Consider the following 18,577-nt stretch of genomic DNA (forward strand, 5'->3'; position numbering starts at 1 on the left):
CAAATCTGCTACGATGTACAAACCTTTCTTGTATCTGCAAAAATAATTCACCGACATAAATTTATCTTATCATTGGTTGAAATTACAGTGGTACCTCGGGTTACATACACTTCAGGTTACATACGTTTCAGGTTGCAGACTCTGCTAACCCAAAAATAGTGCTTCAGGTTAAGAACGTTGCTTCAGGATGAGAACAGAAATCGTGCTCTGGCAGCGCGGTGGAAGCAGGAGGCCCCATTAGCTAAAGTGGCGCTTCAGGTTAAGAATGGACCTCTGGAACGAATTAAGTACTTAACCTGAGGTACCACTGTAATATATTTTTATTATGTATATGTATTTGTGCACTAACCAGAGATTTAACCCCCAGCCCCGTGCAATATTCCCAATGCCTCTTGTTCCTGAGGATAATTCTCAGGAAGACTGAAGATTTGGAGGCTACAGGAAAAGAACCTGTATCCTTGAGTCACTCTCAACATTACAAAATGCGGGGAAACAGTTGCAAGGGCTTTGTGCTTCCTGTTCCCATCCCATGCTTCCATTTCATCCTCAAAATAGAACTTTGGTGTCTATGCTTAAACTGGGCCAATTCATCCCCTGTGAATGTGGGGGCTTTCAGTGACATTTGAAGAGTGGCAAATTCTAAGAATCATCAGGGAGAGAGTATTTGTACCCTTAAATATAAAGCCGATCAGGGTCTTTTCTATTTAAAACAAATGGGCATAAACAGACTCTGCCTCTCACCCCAGTCAATTTGTAACCTATGGGGCCACACTGAAGGACAGGAAAAAAAACAGCACACTCAGTTCTTCCTTTATTCCTTTTCTGAGCAGGGGATATGTGAACCACAAGCAGAAGAAAACCCGAGGGATTTGGTTCCTTCTCAGCAACACCAAAAAGCAGGCCATTACAGTGGAACCTCGGTTCTTGAACCCAATCTGCTCCAGAAGATCATTCAACTTTCGAAACATTCAAAAACCAAGGCACAAAGGGCTGTCAGCAAGTTCAATGGAGAAAAGTGAAAAATGTGCCTCAGAAGCTGTTTGATTTCCGAGGTGCGTTCAAAAACGGAAGCAATTACTTCCAGGTTTTAGGTGTTCGAAAACTGAAACGTTTGGCTTCCGAGATGCCCGGAAACCGAGGTTCCACTGTATTAGGGTATGCTGCCTCATTAGATACAAGTTAAGCTCAGGCCTACTGAGTTTAAATAAAATTTAGGCCTTTGCCCACAGTCAGCTGCAAGGAAGTAGAAACATAGTGAATGGGAACAAGCTCCAAAAGGAATACATAACAAAGCCAACTCTTATTCTGTTGCTTTCAAAGCAGTATTTCCCATTCTGAAACTCCCAGTTGGGGATAGCAATAAACCAGGCATTTTCAATCATCTTCAGGTTAGATATTTGCCCACAAGTTGTGAGCCTCAGAGGGACTTTCTTGTTGTTGTTTGGGTCTTATTAAAATAAAATGTGAATGAAATTGGTTTGGCCAGCCTTTTTGTGGCTAGAGAAGAGCCAAAAACAATTTTGTACTGGACAGCTCTTGGAATCCTTTTTTAAAAAACTCCCTTTCAGTGCAAAGACAGCGTGGAGATCCATTTCTCTCTTGCTATGAGAAATATTGACAGTGTCCAAGAAAATTGAATTAAGTCACCAGTGTTGAAATCCCTTGCTTGTTTTTAACAATATTTTTTTTTATCTTATCACCACATGTAAATACAACTCCAAAATAAAACTTAAGCCCGGCTGGATTTCAGCCCTTCCTGCCCATCAGCTTTTCAGCTAGGAAGGAAAGTGCTTTGATATCGTTCAGAGTGTGCAACTGCAGCATCTTCCTCTGCAAGAAAGTCAAAGTGGAAGGGAAAACGTCTCGGCAGACTTGCGTTCCCTGCAAATGAATGAAAAAGTAGTTTGCAATGGCTTGTGTTCAATATTTGGGATGCAATTGCATTTTGAAGTTTGAGGCACTCAAAAAGGTGGAGTTAAGTTCTGCATATTGCACAGTCAAGAAAGATAAAATGTATTTAAGAGTTCGTTAAACACACACACACACACACACATGTTTTGGTTGTATCAAGCATTAGTCCTACTTCAATTTATCCCATTGGGTGAAATTCAGCTAGCTAGTCCTGCTAGTGAAAGTCCACACAAGGATGTCCCCTTAGTGCAATGAGTCTCCCTCCACCACTTCTCCTTTTGTTGCTCCATGCCCTCCCCCCAAATTAGCTGGCAGGTTGAGAGAACCCCTTGAATAGTGAATGGGAGGCTAAGTTCAAGGTGCTGGTTAGGGGGAACAAAGTTCTATACAGCTCGGGACCAGGATACCTGAAAGATTGTCTCTTCACTGTGCTCTGTTGGTGAAGTCCTTCTGCAGATACCTTCTTTCAGAAGGTCCATTCTGCACAATGTAGCAACTGGGTGTTCAGTGTTGTGGCGCCTTTGGAATTTACTGTATTTTTCGCTCTATAAGATGCACCAGACCACAAGACGCACCTAGTTTTTGGAGGAGGAAAACAAGAAAAAAAATATTCTGAATCTCAGAAGCCAGAACAGCAAGAGGGATAGCTGCACAGTGAAAGCAGCGATCCCTCTTGCTGTTCTGGCTTCTGTGATAGCTGCACCGTCTGCATTCACTCCATAAGACGTACAAACATTTCCCCTTACTTTTTAGGAGGGAAAAAGTGATTCTTATAGAGCAAAAAATACGGTAATTCCTTTGAATATTAGGCGGGCAATATTCTGCCGCCTTCTGGGCTCCTACTGAAGACCTTTCTCTTCCAGCAAGCCTCTTAAGCTGAGATCTTTCCCAGTCTGTATCTGTGACTGTTACTTGTTGTTAGCCACCCTGAGCTCCTTTGGGAGCGTTCAAATTTTATGTAACAACAACAGCAGCTTTTCTCAGCATATCTGACCATTGCCAAGATGGCTGGTGCTGGTGGGAACTGGAATGTGTAAGATTAAATCTCCTTTATGACCTGGGCTAGAAGAAACATGGAGTGAAGGGGGTGCAGCCAGACAAAGTCGAACAACAACTGAAGGACACCATGTTAGGTATAGACATCCATATGGAAATATGAACCAAATTCCCCTGAAACAAACTAGCATATTTTTTTCACTCTCCCTCAGAATTGGATCAAACTGTGTTAAAAATAATAATCTATTTGTTGGAACCCTCTGCAGATGTGGTAAAGGCCTTGGTACTGGTTCAAAATTTCTGACATATTTTCATCTGTATTGAATCTGTGGTTGCCTTGCTAATTAGTCTGGGTCGGATACTGTGAATACCGTATCTCACCAATTCCTTCCCCTATTTTCTCATTTACTAGGAAGTGAGGAAGGAAAGCATTGCAAGACTATTAATCATTGGAGTGAAAGAAGTTTGAAACAGAGAAGAAACAGTTTATGGAAGACGTGGACAAGACTGAATATCTGAAATGGTTGATATCAGCAGTGGGGCGTCTAACAAAGAAAAGACTAAGAAGAAGAAGAATATAATCATATATATTCTCAGAACTACAGGCCAGAAGCTCTCAGAGGGCCTAAGCAAATGTAGAATGTGTGATCTGTGTGTGATATTGTGAAGGATCTGCTACAACTATTATTTACTAATTTCTGTTCTGCTTTAATCAGTTTGGAAAGTCAACCATATGGATAGGGGCGCTAGTTTCAAGAATCAGTGTGAAGAAGCTGGGGAAGGATTTGCATTGTGTTCAGGTGGATTTTCATCGCTATCAGGAGGAACCCAGCAGTAAATCACACAGAGCAGGTGAAGTTAACTCTTTATTTTGGGGGGGGGGGGACCAGGATCTGTACAGGGTATGAGCACAGCAACTCTTCTTTGGTAGGTCTTGCCTCTATGAGGCAGTTGCAAGACTCAGGGTCCTTGCCTTCCCACAACTGCCCAAGAGTGGATCTAGACACAGGAAAAACCCCGCTATAAATAAGTCAGAAATTAGATTGTTATAACAAAAGAAAAAAAAATCTCTATGAAAAACCGCATTTTAAAATTTCCTGCTCTCTGGCACCATCTAGTGTTGCATATTTATAGCACATTCAAATCTTTACAATTGTAGCTGAGTCCTAAGTCTCCTCCTTTCCCAGGTTTTCCCCCTAAGCAGTCTGAGACTGTGCCTGCATGTCTGCCTTTGCTCTTAATCAATTTGACTTTGGGGGCAGGATGTTTGGATCTCAGGAAGCAGCCTGGTTCAGGCCAGTGATTTAGGCATGCCTCAGAAATAAGCATTACTGTGTATAAGGTGTAAGGGCTAACATAATGTGGTTGAAGCTATAGCCTTATAGCCTTAGACTCAAACTGCCAAACTGAGGACAATAAGTCATGGGAGAGAAATTCAGATCAGTTCACCTTTTAATGCACTCCCTACTCTCCACAATTCCAAACCCTCCAACATTTCACTGATGAAAATAAGAACATCCTCATCCATTATGATAATAATAATTTTACTATTTACTATTTATACCCAACCCATCTGACTGAGTTGTCCCAACCACTCTGGGCGGCTTCCAACATATAAAAAATTATAATAAAACTATACAGGGCTGCCTTCAGATGTCTTCTAAAGGTTTCTAGTTACTTATCTCTTGGACTCGAGGGTCCATAACCTCCAACATTTTGCCAATGAAGGTAGGGACATCCTAACATACCGGCCAATATTTCTCTGATGAAAATAGGGACAGTCTAAGGAAAAGCGGGACGCGGATGGCGCTGTGGGTAAAACCTCAGTGCCTAGGATTTGCCGATCGTATGGTCGGCAGTTCGAATCCCCATGGCGGGGTGAGCTCCCGTCTTTCGGTCCCAGCTCCTGTCCACCTAGCAGTTCGAAAGCACCCCTAAGTGCAAGTAGATAAATAGGTACCGCTTTATAGCGGGAAGGTAAACGGCGTTTCCGTCTGCTGTGCTGGTGCTGGCTCGCCAGAGCAGCTTCATCACGCTGGTCACGTGACCCGGAAGTGTCTCCGGACAGCGCTGGCTCCCGGCCTCTTAAGTGAGATGAGCACACAACCCCAGAGTCGGACACGACTGGCCCGTACGGGCAGGGGTACCTTTACCTTTAAGGAAAAGCAGGACATTCTGGGATCATAAAGAAAACTGGGAAAGACTCTGAAAATCCGGGACTGTTCCTGGAAAATAGGGAAAACTGGAGAGTCTGCAATTCACACATATCAAAACCCTTCTCAGATATGTGAACCATCCTTCAAAATGCACACTTCTCGAAATTTTGCAGTGCAATTTTCCAGCCAAATAATGTTTACAGAAATATGTGTATAGGGGAATGGGTGCACAAAAATGCATATATTCATGAAAACGACATACAAAATACATTGTTGTTGTTTAGTCATATAGTCGTGTCCGACTCTTTGTGACCCCATGGACCAGATCACGCCAGGCACTCCTGTCTTCCACTGCCTCCCACAGTTTGGTCAAACTCATGTTCGTAGCTTCGAGAACACTGTCCAACCATCTCGTCCTCTGTCGTCCCCTTCTTCTTGTGCCCTCAATCTTTCCCAACATCAGGGTCTTTTCCAGGGAGTCTTCTCTTCTCATGAGATGGCCAAAGTATTGGAGCCTCAGCTTCACGATCTGTCCTTCCAGTGAGCACTCAGGGCTGATTTCCTTAAGAATGGATAGGTTTGTTCTTCTTGCAGTCCATGGGACTCTCAAGAGTCTCCTCCAGCACCATAATTCAAAAGCATCAATTCTTCGGCGATCAGCCTTCTTTATGGTCCAAAATGCATTACAGTAGTGAAAATAGCATACAGAAATGCATCAGGATATGGGGAAACGATTGCAAAAATGTATTATATTTGGGGGTAACTGCAATATTAGGGGATATTCACATTCAAAATTTCATGGGGGCTTAAAAAAAAAAAAAGATGCCGAAATGTGGAAAATGGAACTTAAGCTTGGAAACAGAGAAACATAACATTGACCAATTTTTAAGAGTAAAAAAACCCCTAACCCCTTTCTGCATTTTGGGAACAGTTGGCACCGTACAATGTGGAAACTGAACAAGGGCCTGCCACTTATTGTCACGTACTTCTTTTAAATGTACAGTCTTAAATTTTAAATGCCAGAGTCCTTTGAGAACATCTAAACGAGAGGACTCTTTGTGAATCCACATTACCTTGAAGCTCTTATTTATGTTCCAGCAAAGAGTTATGTAACCTTACTGATTTCGGCTGCCACTTTCATTAATGCACTAATCTGAAATGCCATTATTTATTTCCTTTTGGCTTCTTCCCAGTTGAAACTATGACTCTAGTTCTATATATCTTCGCTAACAGGAAATTCTGGCTTTAGAATTTATACATCCTGTTTGCATTCCTTTACTTTGTCCATATCTCTTCTGTTTGCTTATAGAATATACCTTGTTTCTCGCCGCTGCCTCCCCCCTCCAATCATTCTACAAAATGTGATGAACAAACACCAGGCGTTGATGGAATTCCATGGACTGTGGAAGGACAAAAGTAAAGTCTTAATGATGTAAAAGTAACACAAAGCATTTTTGCAGGAAACATGACGTGCAATGCTAGCAAGGCCCATTGTACAAAATGTACAGAATTAAAGCCACATTTTCCTTTGGTTAGGAGCCAAGAAGAAATGTTCAGTACTGTAAAAACTTTAATATTGCCTTCCATTGTCTCAATAAATATGAAGTCAGACCCTGTTAGAGAAGGAGAGTTTCTCTCTTTCGTATAATATTTCTGAATAACTCATAGTTGGAGGCTTATCCGGACTATAAAAAGGAAGAAAAGAGTTCAGAAGATTTATATATACTGATATCTACTTTCACATTTTTTCCCCCAGAAAAGAGTAGGAAACCCATTTTATTTTGAATGAAAGTATGTAAATGAAAATATCAAATGCTATGGAACAGTGCTCATGTAATAATGTAGTCATTATTATAAGATTGGTTTATGAAGCAATTCTATATCCTCCCACCACACTGACGAAGAATTCTACGAAACAGTAGTCAATATCCAGAATCACTGTTCCGTGTTGGATATCATATTGCTGAATACACAAAGCTTCACAGCTTGTCTTTCATCGTATAAAGTTTGGTACCTCGCTTCATTTAAAGATTTTCAGTGACTTTGAGACTAAAGATTTCATTTTGAACTTGTTATGGTTTGAAGGAATTCTATAAAGATTGTCTATTACATATGTATATGGTCATCGTGTTGCCTAGACATTGTTGACACTTCTTTCAGTGGCCTGCCCTGTTCTTGCAGACCCTGAAAGTAAGCAATCATAGCATGTTACAACTAAAGGTCATATATTGTCAAGTATGGGAGTTCCCCTCTCCCTTCCGGTGGCTCACCAATAAGAATTAACGAGCATTGGGTAGAGTTATAGTCCTTTTATTACAGCATTCTGTTACAAGCACAAAAGGCAACCCTCTGTAAGGATATCAGTTGCCTACTCTGACTCTTCCCCACTTCCGCAGCAAGAAGCATGCCAACAGGAAGTTCTTTTCCCCTCCCCGCCTATCCTTTGTTCTCTGACATGCTTAGACCTCCGAGTTCGGGGGAAGGGAGGGGATCCCCCCCACTCCCGATTGATGTATCGCTCAGCTGCTCCCTCCCTTCTGATTGCTTAGCTACTATCTCATAGCTGGGTAGCTCCTCTCTCAACTGTGCAGCTTCTGTGTCTGCCTGTTTATCTGTTTCTGGAAATGCTGGAAGCAGGGGGGCGTGAATATTCTGTTAGGAACTGATCTTTCTGTGATTACATTCCCCAATCTTCTGATCTAGCCCATCCCCTGACATATATGATCCCTTCAACCCACCCAAGGCAAAGCAGTATTATCTCCTGCAACCTGCACCATTGATCAGAGTCAGGGCAGATACTGCACTGCACATGAATGACAAGGATGCAAGACTCCATGTAGTGAAATCCCCCTCCAACTACAGAGTCTCAAGTCATGGAGCGTTGCTTTCAGGTGCTATTTCCAGAGCCCATTGCATGACGCTGACATAGCACGATGACAAAAAGAAGCACGACTCCTTAGAAATCTTCAAAAGGTGTGGGTTGTTCAAATGATGAAATACCTCTGCTGCAGTGTGTTTGGAAGATATTGGTTGTATACTAAAGAGCTCAGGGTAGAAACTCATACACACATACAAGGGAGAAAGTCCTGTTGAACACAATCAGGACGTTAGTGTGGAATAATGCACATTGAAGGAAAGATCAAACGGAGACTTCCTTTGCCCAGACACTAACCTTTTAGCAAGAGACCCTTTAAAACCAAAAAGAACTAGGGGGAGGGGAATTAAAAGGTTCTTCATAAGGAACATGATATATTTACAGTAGGATGTGAATGTTTGAGGCCATAAGGTTGTAATAGGGCCAAGCGGGGGAGACCACTTCTCCCTCGTCACTGCTATAATATTTCAAACGGTGGATTATAATTTTTGGATGATGTTCAAAATGTACAAAATTCAAAGACTGATGACATAAGTCCTCTTCATCTACAGTTTCACTTAATAGGCCCTGGCTGCATTACCTCTCTCTCCCTCTCTTTTATAACTATATTATTAGCCTTCTTATTACTGTGTTTGGTAGTCAGTTCATTTGTAGAAAACCTATCCCATTAGCAGTTTCATGACTTTATTACCAAGCTATTGTACTTTGCTGAGGTTTTAAATTTTATATATGAAAAAATATATTGGAACACTCATTGTTCGAAGCTTTTAATCAACCTCATTCATGTGCACGGGGGGGGGGGGGCGACACCCTTGCAAAGTGCTCAGTGTTCCGAATGCTTCCTTGAGTGCCGTAAAATAAAAGACTAGCATTTAAAGGCACATGGTCGCATTTGCAGACATTGTACAGGTTAACCCTTTTGCACGGTGGTTCGTAGGCTCCATCACTCAGCCAAAAACCCTTGCCCATGAAAGAATATTAAAAGAACGATATTAGAATATGGAATCCGGCTCCTGTTATCACAAGTGATTCAAGAGCTACTCCTGCTTGTAATTGGCTAAGAGCAGCTTGGGTTCAGGATAGCGTTAAGGACAACCTGAAGCCTTATATCCCAGCTCAATCACTAAGAGCAGCCAGAGAAGGTCTGTTACTTGTCCCCCCCCCCATATTGGAGAAGCCCAACCTCTGAATAGCTCAGTTGATAAGAGAATGGTGTTGATGATGCCAAGGTTGCAGGTTCAATCCCCACATGCATTGCGAGCGCTCCAGTTGGAGAACAGCCTTTACCAAATGTGTCATGGGCTATGAAGACGCATCGAACTCGGGATGAAAGGAAGAAAAGTGCAAAGAGGAAGGCACACGTGGCAAACCCTCACCATCATCAACTCCCACCCGGAAACCTATGTCCCCACTGTGGAAGGATGTGTGGATCCAGAATTGTCCTCCACAGTCACTTACGGATTCACTGCTAAAACTGTGTTTATGGAAGACAATCTGACTTGGCTACGAGTGATCACCAAAGAAGAAGCAGCAGCATTGCAGGGGATTGGATTAGATGATCCTCAGGGTCCCTTCAGTTCTACAGTTCCATGACTCGATGATTCTATAACTAGCCTCAACCAGAAGCCAGACCTTTAGAGTTGCCAGTGCCATCTTGCGGAGCACTCTTCCCACAGAGATTTGGCAGGCATGATCTCATGTGACTTTGTGTCAACTCTTGAAGACATTTTTTATGCCAACAGGCCTCTGCAGTTGTTTGATACTTCTATGAGTGGTCCATCATTTTAATGATTGTTTTGTACGATTTTTTAATTTATACCCCACCCTCCCCGGCCAAGACTGGGCTCAGGGCAGCTAACATCAAATATCAAATACATTAAAACACAATCAAACAATTGACTAAAATACAGCTTAAAAATTAGAATCAGGATAAAATTAAATGACTGCCCACAAATTAAAACCATAGGGGCCGGGAACCTCAAGTATTCATCAGGGCCAGCTATAGATATTGGTCCCACATGAGCCAATAAAAGGGCCAAAGAGGTAACTGACAGGGTCCCATGGGGGAGGGGGGTCAAACAGGACCCAGACTGAAGGCCATGCAGAAAAGCCAGTGTGGTGTAGTGGTTAAGAGTGGTAGTCACATAATTTGGTGAACCGGGTTCGCTTCCCCGCTCCTCCACATGCAGCTGCTGGGTGACCTTGGGCTAGTCACACTTCTCTGAAATCTCTCAGCCTCACTCACCTCACAGAGTGTTTGTTGTGGGGGAGGAAGAGAAAGGAGATTGTTAGACGCTTTGAGAACTCCTTAGGGTAGTAATAAAGCGGAATATCAAATCCAAATTCTTCTTCTTCTTCTTGCAGGCCCTGCGGAAGTATGTCAAGTCCTGCAGGGCCCTGGTCTCCTGCAATAATGCATTCCACCAGGCATAGCAAATGCCATTTGAATACCTCGATTTTCATGGAAGGCATCATGTTCCAACTAACAGAATGCTGAACAGGCAACTTAAAGAAGGGCCTTGTTTTATTTGGCCAACAAAATGAAAACTGGAAGTCCCCAAGAAGTGATGGGCATGAAGCTTAGGAAATACACTGGCCGCTTGCAGTGATAGATTCCCTACTAATATTCGTCATGCATTCCTGTCAGTATGGATCCTTACCTAACCAAAATGGCAGCACCCATGCACACAGGAGAAGCATTAGCAAGTTCGGGAGAAACTGGAGGTTTGCAGAAGCACACACTCACAAACACACAAAATCATTAAAATCAAAATTCAGGTGGGGAAATAGCTCAGTGAGGACTGGGCACCCCGAGTGGTCATAGGATGCTGATTGTTCAGAAGTGGGTGTGAAAAGGGGGCAAAGGGTAGAATGGAATGTCCTAGGAGGCTGGCTGCAATGCTGAACACAAGCCCTCTGTACTGCAACATTCTGCTGCAGGTACTACTTGTCTAGTACAATTGCTATAATTACACATATATACCTGCCCTTTCCCCTCGCCTTTCCGCCCCCCCACTCCACCCGCCGTGTGAGTGCCATTGAGCCGAGCGTAAGGGAGAATGGAGAATCTCTCTGGCTGCAAACATGAGTGGCACATCTTGTTTCTGCCTCTGAAAGGAATGCAAATTCTTGGCATTGCTGGTGCCTGCCTTCTTTCTTATCAGGAGGTGGTATGCTACGATGGCTGAACTGGTGACATGGCACGGTGAAGACCGAGACTTGAGTTGGGAAGAGGCTCTTTTCCCAGGCCCTGGGCTAAGGGAGGTGGAAGTTCCCAAAGAGCAGTTTGGTGGGGGGGCTGGGGGGGACGATGGGGGCACATTAAGAAGCAGATGCTCTCCGTCTCCTGAGCAAAGCTGCTATAATCAGCATACAACATTCTGCTAGACAATCCGCGGCTCTGCTGGAGGAGTGGGGGGCGGAGGGGAGCCTTTTAGTTCAGTGCATAAATGTAAGAGGATTGTCAGACTGGGTTTGCAGTAGTCTATCAGGCTAAAAATATCCTCCAAGTTTAAAGCAAAGCATTGTTTAGGCCTTAATGAAGGCAACAGAATTTTAACAACAGAAGTTCTGTTCATCCGTTCCACACACCCCTCCCGGCCGCCACCTCCCCCCCCCCCCGGTGCTCTCCCAACCACCACATTCAGTTCCTCTACCCCCGCACCTGCTTCCAGTTTTGGCTTCTTGGCAATGATGCTTAGATAGACATCAGCTGGCAGCTTTGAACAGCTAAAAGCTCCCCTGCAATGCAGCGTCGCAAGCGCCAGCCTTTAATTCACTGGCACATGCCAGCTTAACCCAAGGACTTTCTCCCTATCTCTTAGCATCGCTCAGGTTCGCCTTCAGAAACGGCAGCAAATGATTCAAGCGGTGGCTTATCTTAAGACCTGGCCATATCTGTTCACCGGTGGCGGTGGCAGTACGGCGGCTGCTGCCGCTGCTGTTGCCTCATCCCGATGACATTACAGGGTACATAAAACCAGAATGCCGTTTCTTCTTGATTGCTATTGGATGGCAAAGGGGTTTGCTCTTTCGCTCAGCAGATGGTGGGATAAGTGACGCTTTCTGCATTCAAGGCACTTCTTTTCTATCTCGGCTCTTTGGGAGCTGGGCAGCACTCACAATGCTAAAGGGGAATACTTAGGGAACAGATTTGTTGTTGTGCCCGGAAGCATTCAAGCGGGGTTTTCAGACATGCTATGTAGTCGTTCTTAAAATGGAATTTTCACATTGGGAGCTCTTTCAAACATCAGGTGTGAGGTCACAGTGCTGGTGTACTGTGCACCCTAGGATAATTATTATTATTATTAATAATAATAATAATAATAATAATAATAAATTATTTATACCCCACCCACCTGGCTGGGTTTCCCCAGCCAGATGGGTGGCTTCCAGCAAAATATTAAAATACAATAATTCATAAAATATTAAAAGCTGCCCTAAATAGGGCTGCCTTCAGATATCTTCTAAAAGTCAGATAGTTGTTTATTTCTTTGACCTGACAGGAGGGTGTTCCACAGGGCAGGCGCCACTACCGAGAAGGCCCTCTGCCTGGTTCCCTGTAACTTCACTTCTCGCAGTGAGGGAACCGCCAGAAGGCCCTCAGAGCTGGATCTCAGTGTCTGAGCAGAACGATGGGGGTGGAGACGCTCCTTCAGGTATACTGGGCCAAGGCCATTTAGGGCTTTAAAGGTCAGCACCAACACTTTGAATTGTGCCCGGAAACGTACTGTGATAACCAGAGCATGCACCACTCTGGCAAACTCTACACTTTGCACATTCTCAAAGGAATGTTCTCAGAGGAATTCTCAGAGGAAGCATACTTTCTGCTCCCCCAGGGGAGCTGAGGCGCAGCTCAGATTAAGGTGGAGAGGGGGAGGCGAGGTCCAGGCAGCAGGGATCTGCACATCACAGACTCAGAAGACAGCAGCTCCATGGTGTGTCCATTGCTCTGTTTTCCAGAAGCCGTTTGAAAACAAGTGATGGGAGTCTAAAAGGGGCCAGTTTACCTGGAAGGAATAGTGGGAGGTGTTGGTGAGGCTCGAATCTCCAACGTCCACACTCTCCCTTCTCCTTTGGCTCCTCCTTCTCCACTTGGCCAGCCACTTGGAAACAGCACCTACAGATCTGACTTTTAAGGCTCTCCGGGTTCTAGGAGATGGAGGGTCTGGAATGATTTCTTGTGACAATGTGTCAGCCAGCTGCTGCTCCACCTCTGCCTGCTCCTCCTCTTCCATTGTTTCCCAACTTTACCCCTCATCTGCCTCTCAGCTGTGCCCTCTGACAAACCCCTGTTGTAAATCTTTACTCTCTTTCTTTTCCTCCACCCTGGAAGTGTCAGGATGGTGAGGCCATCTCCACCATTCATCCTCTCCCCAGCCCCTAACATTACCTCCACCCTCCACCACTCCTCCTCCTCTGCCCAGTTCCTGACACCAGGTTGGAATTTTCCCAGTTGGCAAATTGGCTCCGTCTGGCTCTGTCTGGTTTTCGCCATCCTCATAGCAATTGTCACAACTTTGGTGGTTTGGGCATTGGATAGGTGTAGTCTTGATCGGAGGGGAGTTAGTAGCCTCTGCCTGGTCCCTCTGAAATGGGGTATCCCATTAAAAAGAACCATGGGAGATGCTTCTGTCCGGACAAGGGCCACAGCACTCCCAAGGTGCAATCCATTGGGGCAGTTACCCCTTGATTTAGCTCAGGGAATCTTTCATTTCCGGTTGACCCCAAAACGCAAGTTCTTCTGGCATGTGGGCCGTAAGGGGTGGGGTCTACCCAATGCCTATGCCAAACCTCTAACATCTGTTGTCAATAAAGTCACGCTGTCAGTAAAGATTAGGGGGGAATGCCTTGCCACACAGTGCTTCATGAATTTGGGCTGCCAGGTAGAGCTTTAAAATGGAGCCCATCCAAGCAATCGAGACTGTGGCATTCATTGCCAGTATGTACTGCAAGTGTGCGCCTTCCATACTACTGTTGGCAACTTTGGTTCTCACCTCTCGTACATTAAGGTAATTCTTCGGGGGTCTTTCAATGGACACATGATGAAGTGCAAATGGTGCCACAAACGAATAAATGGGTGGCAGCAGGCTGTAGGTTCACAAGACAGAGGAAAAGCTATTTGCATCTCCCTCTCAGACACTGGAGTTTATATCCATGGTATTACACACCAGTGGGCATGCATCCTGTCCTCCTGCGTTGTTAATGACCTACCATCTGGGGAGCTGATTTAGATTGCAATTTTCACAAGCTCCGCCAGGAGAGCAGCTCCGTAAATCTCAAGACTTTGACCCAGCCTACAGATACTGGCTCGGAGTAAAAGACTCAGGACTCTGAGCATGGCTGAGAGCATTCAGACATTTTAGGAATTCAGAAAGTTTGTAAAAACAAAATGAACACAGGCCTGAAATCTGCCTACACTTCAGAATAGCAGGCGGCTTGCTGAGCACAATTCCAGCTATCTCAATGCACTGAGCAGCCAATTCATTCCGTCATTCCTATACAACCACATTTCAGCTCTTGTTCTGCAGCCTCTCTCGTCATGCTAGTCGAATAAAACCAGTGCAAGGATGACATCATCAGGCTTCACAGCCAATCCCCACCCTCATCAAGCAAACACAGATCCTTACCTATTTTGCTTATGCATCTCTCCTGCAGCTCTTTCGGTGGAATATCTTAGTGTTAATTGTTTTGTTATCTGTAAGGGGGGAAATATATTAAAATCTGGCAGAAGAAGATTCCCACCCTCATCTCAGATCAATCTGCATGCACAGAGGCCAAAAACAACGAAGGACGCCGTGCCTTTCTTTTGTAGCCCACCTTCTTTAAAAGTTCGTGTGGTATTAAAATGTGTAAGAGGCAGAAATCTGACAACCACAACATTTTGAAATTTACAAGGCTAGCTCAGCTTGTCAGTTGCTTGCTGACAGGTACTTTGTTGGGTTTTGTTTTTTGAGTCACTGGTCTTCTGTCAGACAAAAAGCCCATCATTCTTTTCAGTGTGTGTTAATTATACCTGCATTTATTCATTTATTTTAGTGAGAATTTTCCTTTTAGTGAGAGACACCACACCCCTATTTTCATTGAAGAAATGTTGGAGGGTATGATACAGATGAGCAGGGAGTGGAAACATTCTGGGATGAAATCAGAAACTAGGACGCCATCTGTAAATCCAGGACTGTCCCTGGAAAATAGGGATGCTTGGAGGGTCTGCTACATGCTATTTGAGAAATATGTCGGTGAAAATAGTCATGGTGAAAACTATGCACCATCTATCACCAAGAGATAGTAATAATCATAATAATTTATTATTTGTACCCCGCCCATCTGGCTGGGTTTCCCCAGCCACTCTGGGCGGCTTCCAACAGAAATGAAAAATACACTAAAATGTCACATATTAAAAACTTCCCTGAACAGGGCTGCCTTCAGATGTCTTCTGAATGTCAGGTAGTTGTCCATCGCCTTGACATCCGGTGGGAGGGCATTCCACAGGGCGGGCGCCACCACCGAGAAGGCCCTCTGCCTGGTTCCCTGCAACTTGGCCTCTCGCAGGGAGGGAACCGCCAGAAGGCCCTCGGAGCTGGACCTCAGTGTCCGGGCAGAACGATGGGGGAGGAGACGCTCCTTCAGATATACTGGACCGAGGCCATTTAGGGCTTTAAAGGTCAGCACCAACACTTTGAATTGTGCTCGGAAACGTACTGGGAGCCAATGTAGGTCTTTCAAGACCGGTGTTATATGGTCTTGGCGGCCGCTCCCAGTCACCAGTCTAGCTGCCGCATTCTGGATTAGTTGTAGTTTCCGGGTCACCTTCAAAGGTAGCCCCACGTAGAGCGCATTGCAGTAGTCCAAGCGGGAGATAACCAGAGCATGTACCACTCTGGCAAGACAGTCCGCAGGCAGATAGGGTCTCAGCCTACGTACCAGATAGAGCTGGTAAACAGCTGCCCTGGATACAGATTTGACCTGTGCCTCCATGGACAGCTGTGAGTCCAAAATGACTCCCAGGCTGCGCACCTGGTCCTTCAGGGGCACAGTTACCCCATTCAGGACCAGGGAATCCTCCACACCTGCCCGCCTCCTGTCCCCCAAAAACAGTACTTCTGTCTTGTCAGGATTCAACCTCAATCTGTTAGCCGCCATCCATCCTCCAACCGCTTCCAGACACTCACACAGGACCTTTACCGCCTTCACTGGTTCTGATTTAAAAGAGAGGTAGAGCTGGGTATCATCTGCATACTGATGAACACCCAGCCCAAACCTCCTGATGATCTCTCCCAGCGGCTGCATGTAGATGTTGAAAAGCATGGGGGAGAGGACAGAACCCTGAGGCACCCCACAAGTGAGCGGCCAGGGGTCTGAACACTCATCCCCCCCCACCACTTTCTGAACACGGCCCAGGAGGAAGGAGCGGAACCACTGTATGACAGTGCCCCCAGCTCCCAGCCCCTCAAGACGGTCCAGAAGGATGTCATGGTCGATGGTATCAAACGCCGCTGAGAGATCCAGCAGAACTAGGAAACAGCTCTCACCTTTGTCCCTAGCCCGCCGGAGATCATCAACCAGTGCGACCAAGGCAGTTTCAGTCCCATGATGAGGCCTGAATCCCGACTGGAAGGGATAGCTCATATATAACCAGATTGCAGAACCCATTTCCCATGTTGTTGGTTGTCCCCTAGAGATAAATCGTGGCTGATGTTTTACTGTTTTATTTTTTGCATAATTTCAGATGATGGTATGCTCTCTTTTTTGAAAAAAAGTAAATGAACGGATAGGCAGCCCTTAATTATGCTCTTGAGCTAACCCAGAAAATATAAATATATATATATATATATTAGACCTATTTGCCATTTGTATTATCTGGAAAGTCAGGATGGTATGGCAAGCCCTTAGTCCTATATCATTCAGCTGTAAGAGAGAGCAGATCTGCCCGAGACAATGCAGTCTTTCTGAGTAACATATTGATTTCCCAAAGTGCTTTGGAGAAAGAGGGAATCCATAATAACTTAGCACTTACCGCACACAGCATTTTACATCTTCAAGGCACGGCACACATAGATGGCATTTAAAGATATAAAAATGAGCAGAGCTGCTCTCAGTATATAAATGTGTGCTTAAAGTGAGCTTGCATTACTATATAGCCTTGCGTCAAGAAGTCGGGAGGTTATTGAGGAAGGACGGTAATGAATGTCGGGGTTTTCAAACATGCAGGAAACAAGTGCAGTTCACAATATCCACACAAATCAGAAGTTATACAGCCATTGTTCTGGAAACCAAACAGCAGTAAACCTCTTTAACCTGTAGTAAAGCATAGCAAAAGAAAGAAAAATAATCTGTAAAACCGTGATGTAGGACCATGCACTAGGCTTTGGCCAAAATCCTATTAGACTTTATATATTTCAGATTCCAAGCATTCCACCATGGTGTCAGACAGTATATATATTTTAATTTCCTTCCATAAAACCTGGTACAAGAGTAAAGGCAGAGTTTCCCCTGACTCAGTGAACTATCTCTGAACTCCCCCTGCAAGGCAGGGTATTTCTGTAGACTCTCATTCTCACACCTCCTTGGGAGAGCAGCTCTTTCTTAGAAGGGAGAAGAAAGGCAGAATGTTGCTGTGCTCTTTGTCAGCCCAGAGAAAACCATATGGCTTGTGCTGTGTACACTGTCTTCAACACCTATCCCAAAGGATCCACATTTCTCCCTGCAGTGGAGCCTTGGGTATTTCTTGGAGGAAATGTGCACTCATAAACACATCCTTGATTGGACAGCAACATCTGCATCGGCTGCCCGTTTGCTTCAAGGCGCAATTCAAAGTGTTGGTGATCGCCTTTAAAGTCTTTGGGGCCAATGGTATCTAACACCGAGTAGACTGGTTAAGATGTATAAGACTGAATCAGATAAGTGTTGGAGATGCAATGAGACTGAGGGTATGTTCTATCATATGTGGCAGACCTGTAAAATGGTAAAAGAGTATTGGAAAATAATTCATAATGAATTGAAAAAAAGTACTTTTCAAAAAAAACAACAACCAGAATCCATTTTGTTGGGGATAATCAGACAGAAATTCCCAGTTGTCAGAAAAGGTAATTTACATATGCCACTACGGTGGCTCGTGTTTTGTTAGCCCAAAAATGGAAAACAAGCGAAGTCGCAACCAAAGAAGAATGACAACTTAAACTGATGGAATATGCGCAGCTTGTAGACCTAACATATAGAACAGGGATCGGCAACCTAAGGCCCACTAGCAGGCCAATGGGGTTATTTAACCAACACACAAGCTGCCCCTGAACTGAGCTGCCTGCTCGGTGAGTCCCCGCGAGAAAGGGAACGCCTTATATTCATGTATTTTTTCTTTTTTTCTCCCCCCCTCCAATTTTAAAGGTGCAGCTTATATTCGGGTGCAGCTTATATTTGGGACAATATGGTAGTTATTTTATATCTTGATTTTATTCTGTGAAACGCCCTGAGACCCCCAGGTATAGGGTGGTATATAAATTCAATAAATAATAATAATTTCCTTACATCGGAAGGGAGGGCATTCCACAGGGCAGGCGCCACCACCGAGAAGGCCCTCTGCCTGGTTCCTTGTAACTCCACTTCTCGCAGTGAGGGAACTGCCAGAAGGCCCTCGGAGCTG

General features: G+C 44.6%; 1 long non-coding RNA gene across 1 annotated transcript; it reads right to left on the reverse strand.

Annotated features, from left to right (window-relative positions):
• Window positions 1-468: 468 nt before the first annotated feature.
• Window positions 469-17,191, reverse strand: LOC309360472. The gene is made up of 3 exons (XR_014164182.1): window positions 16,955-17,191; window positions 14,568-14,635; window positions 469-1,881 (listed from the first exon to the last, which is right to left on the reverse strand). It is a non-coding gene; the product is annotated as an uncharacterized lncRNA (long non-coding RNA).
• Window positions 17,192-18,577: the final 1,386 nt, after the last annotated feature.

This window comes from Podarcis melisellensis, assembly GCF_964234715.1.
Source record: "Podarcis melisellensis genome assembly, chromosome: 17".
NCBI lineage: Eukaryota > Metazoa > Chordata > Lepidosauria > Squamata > Lacertidae > Podarcis > Podarcis melisellensis.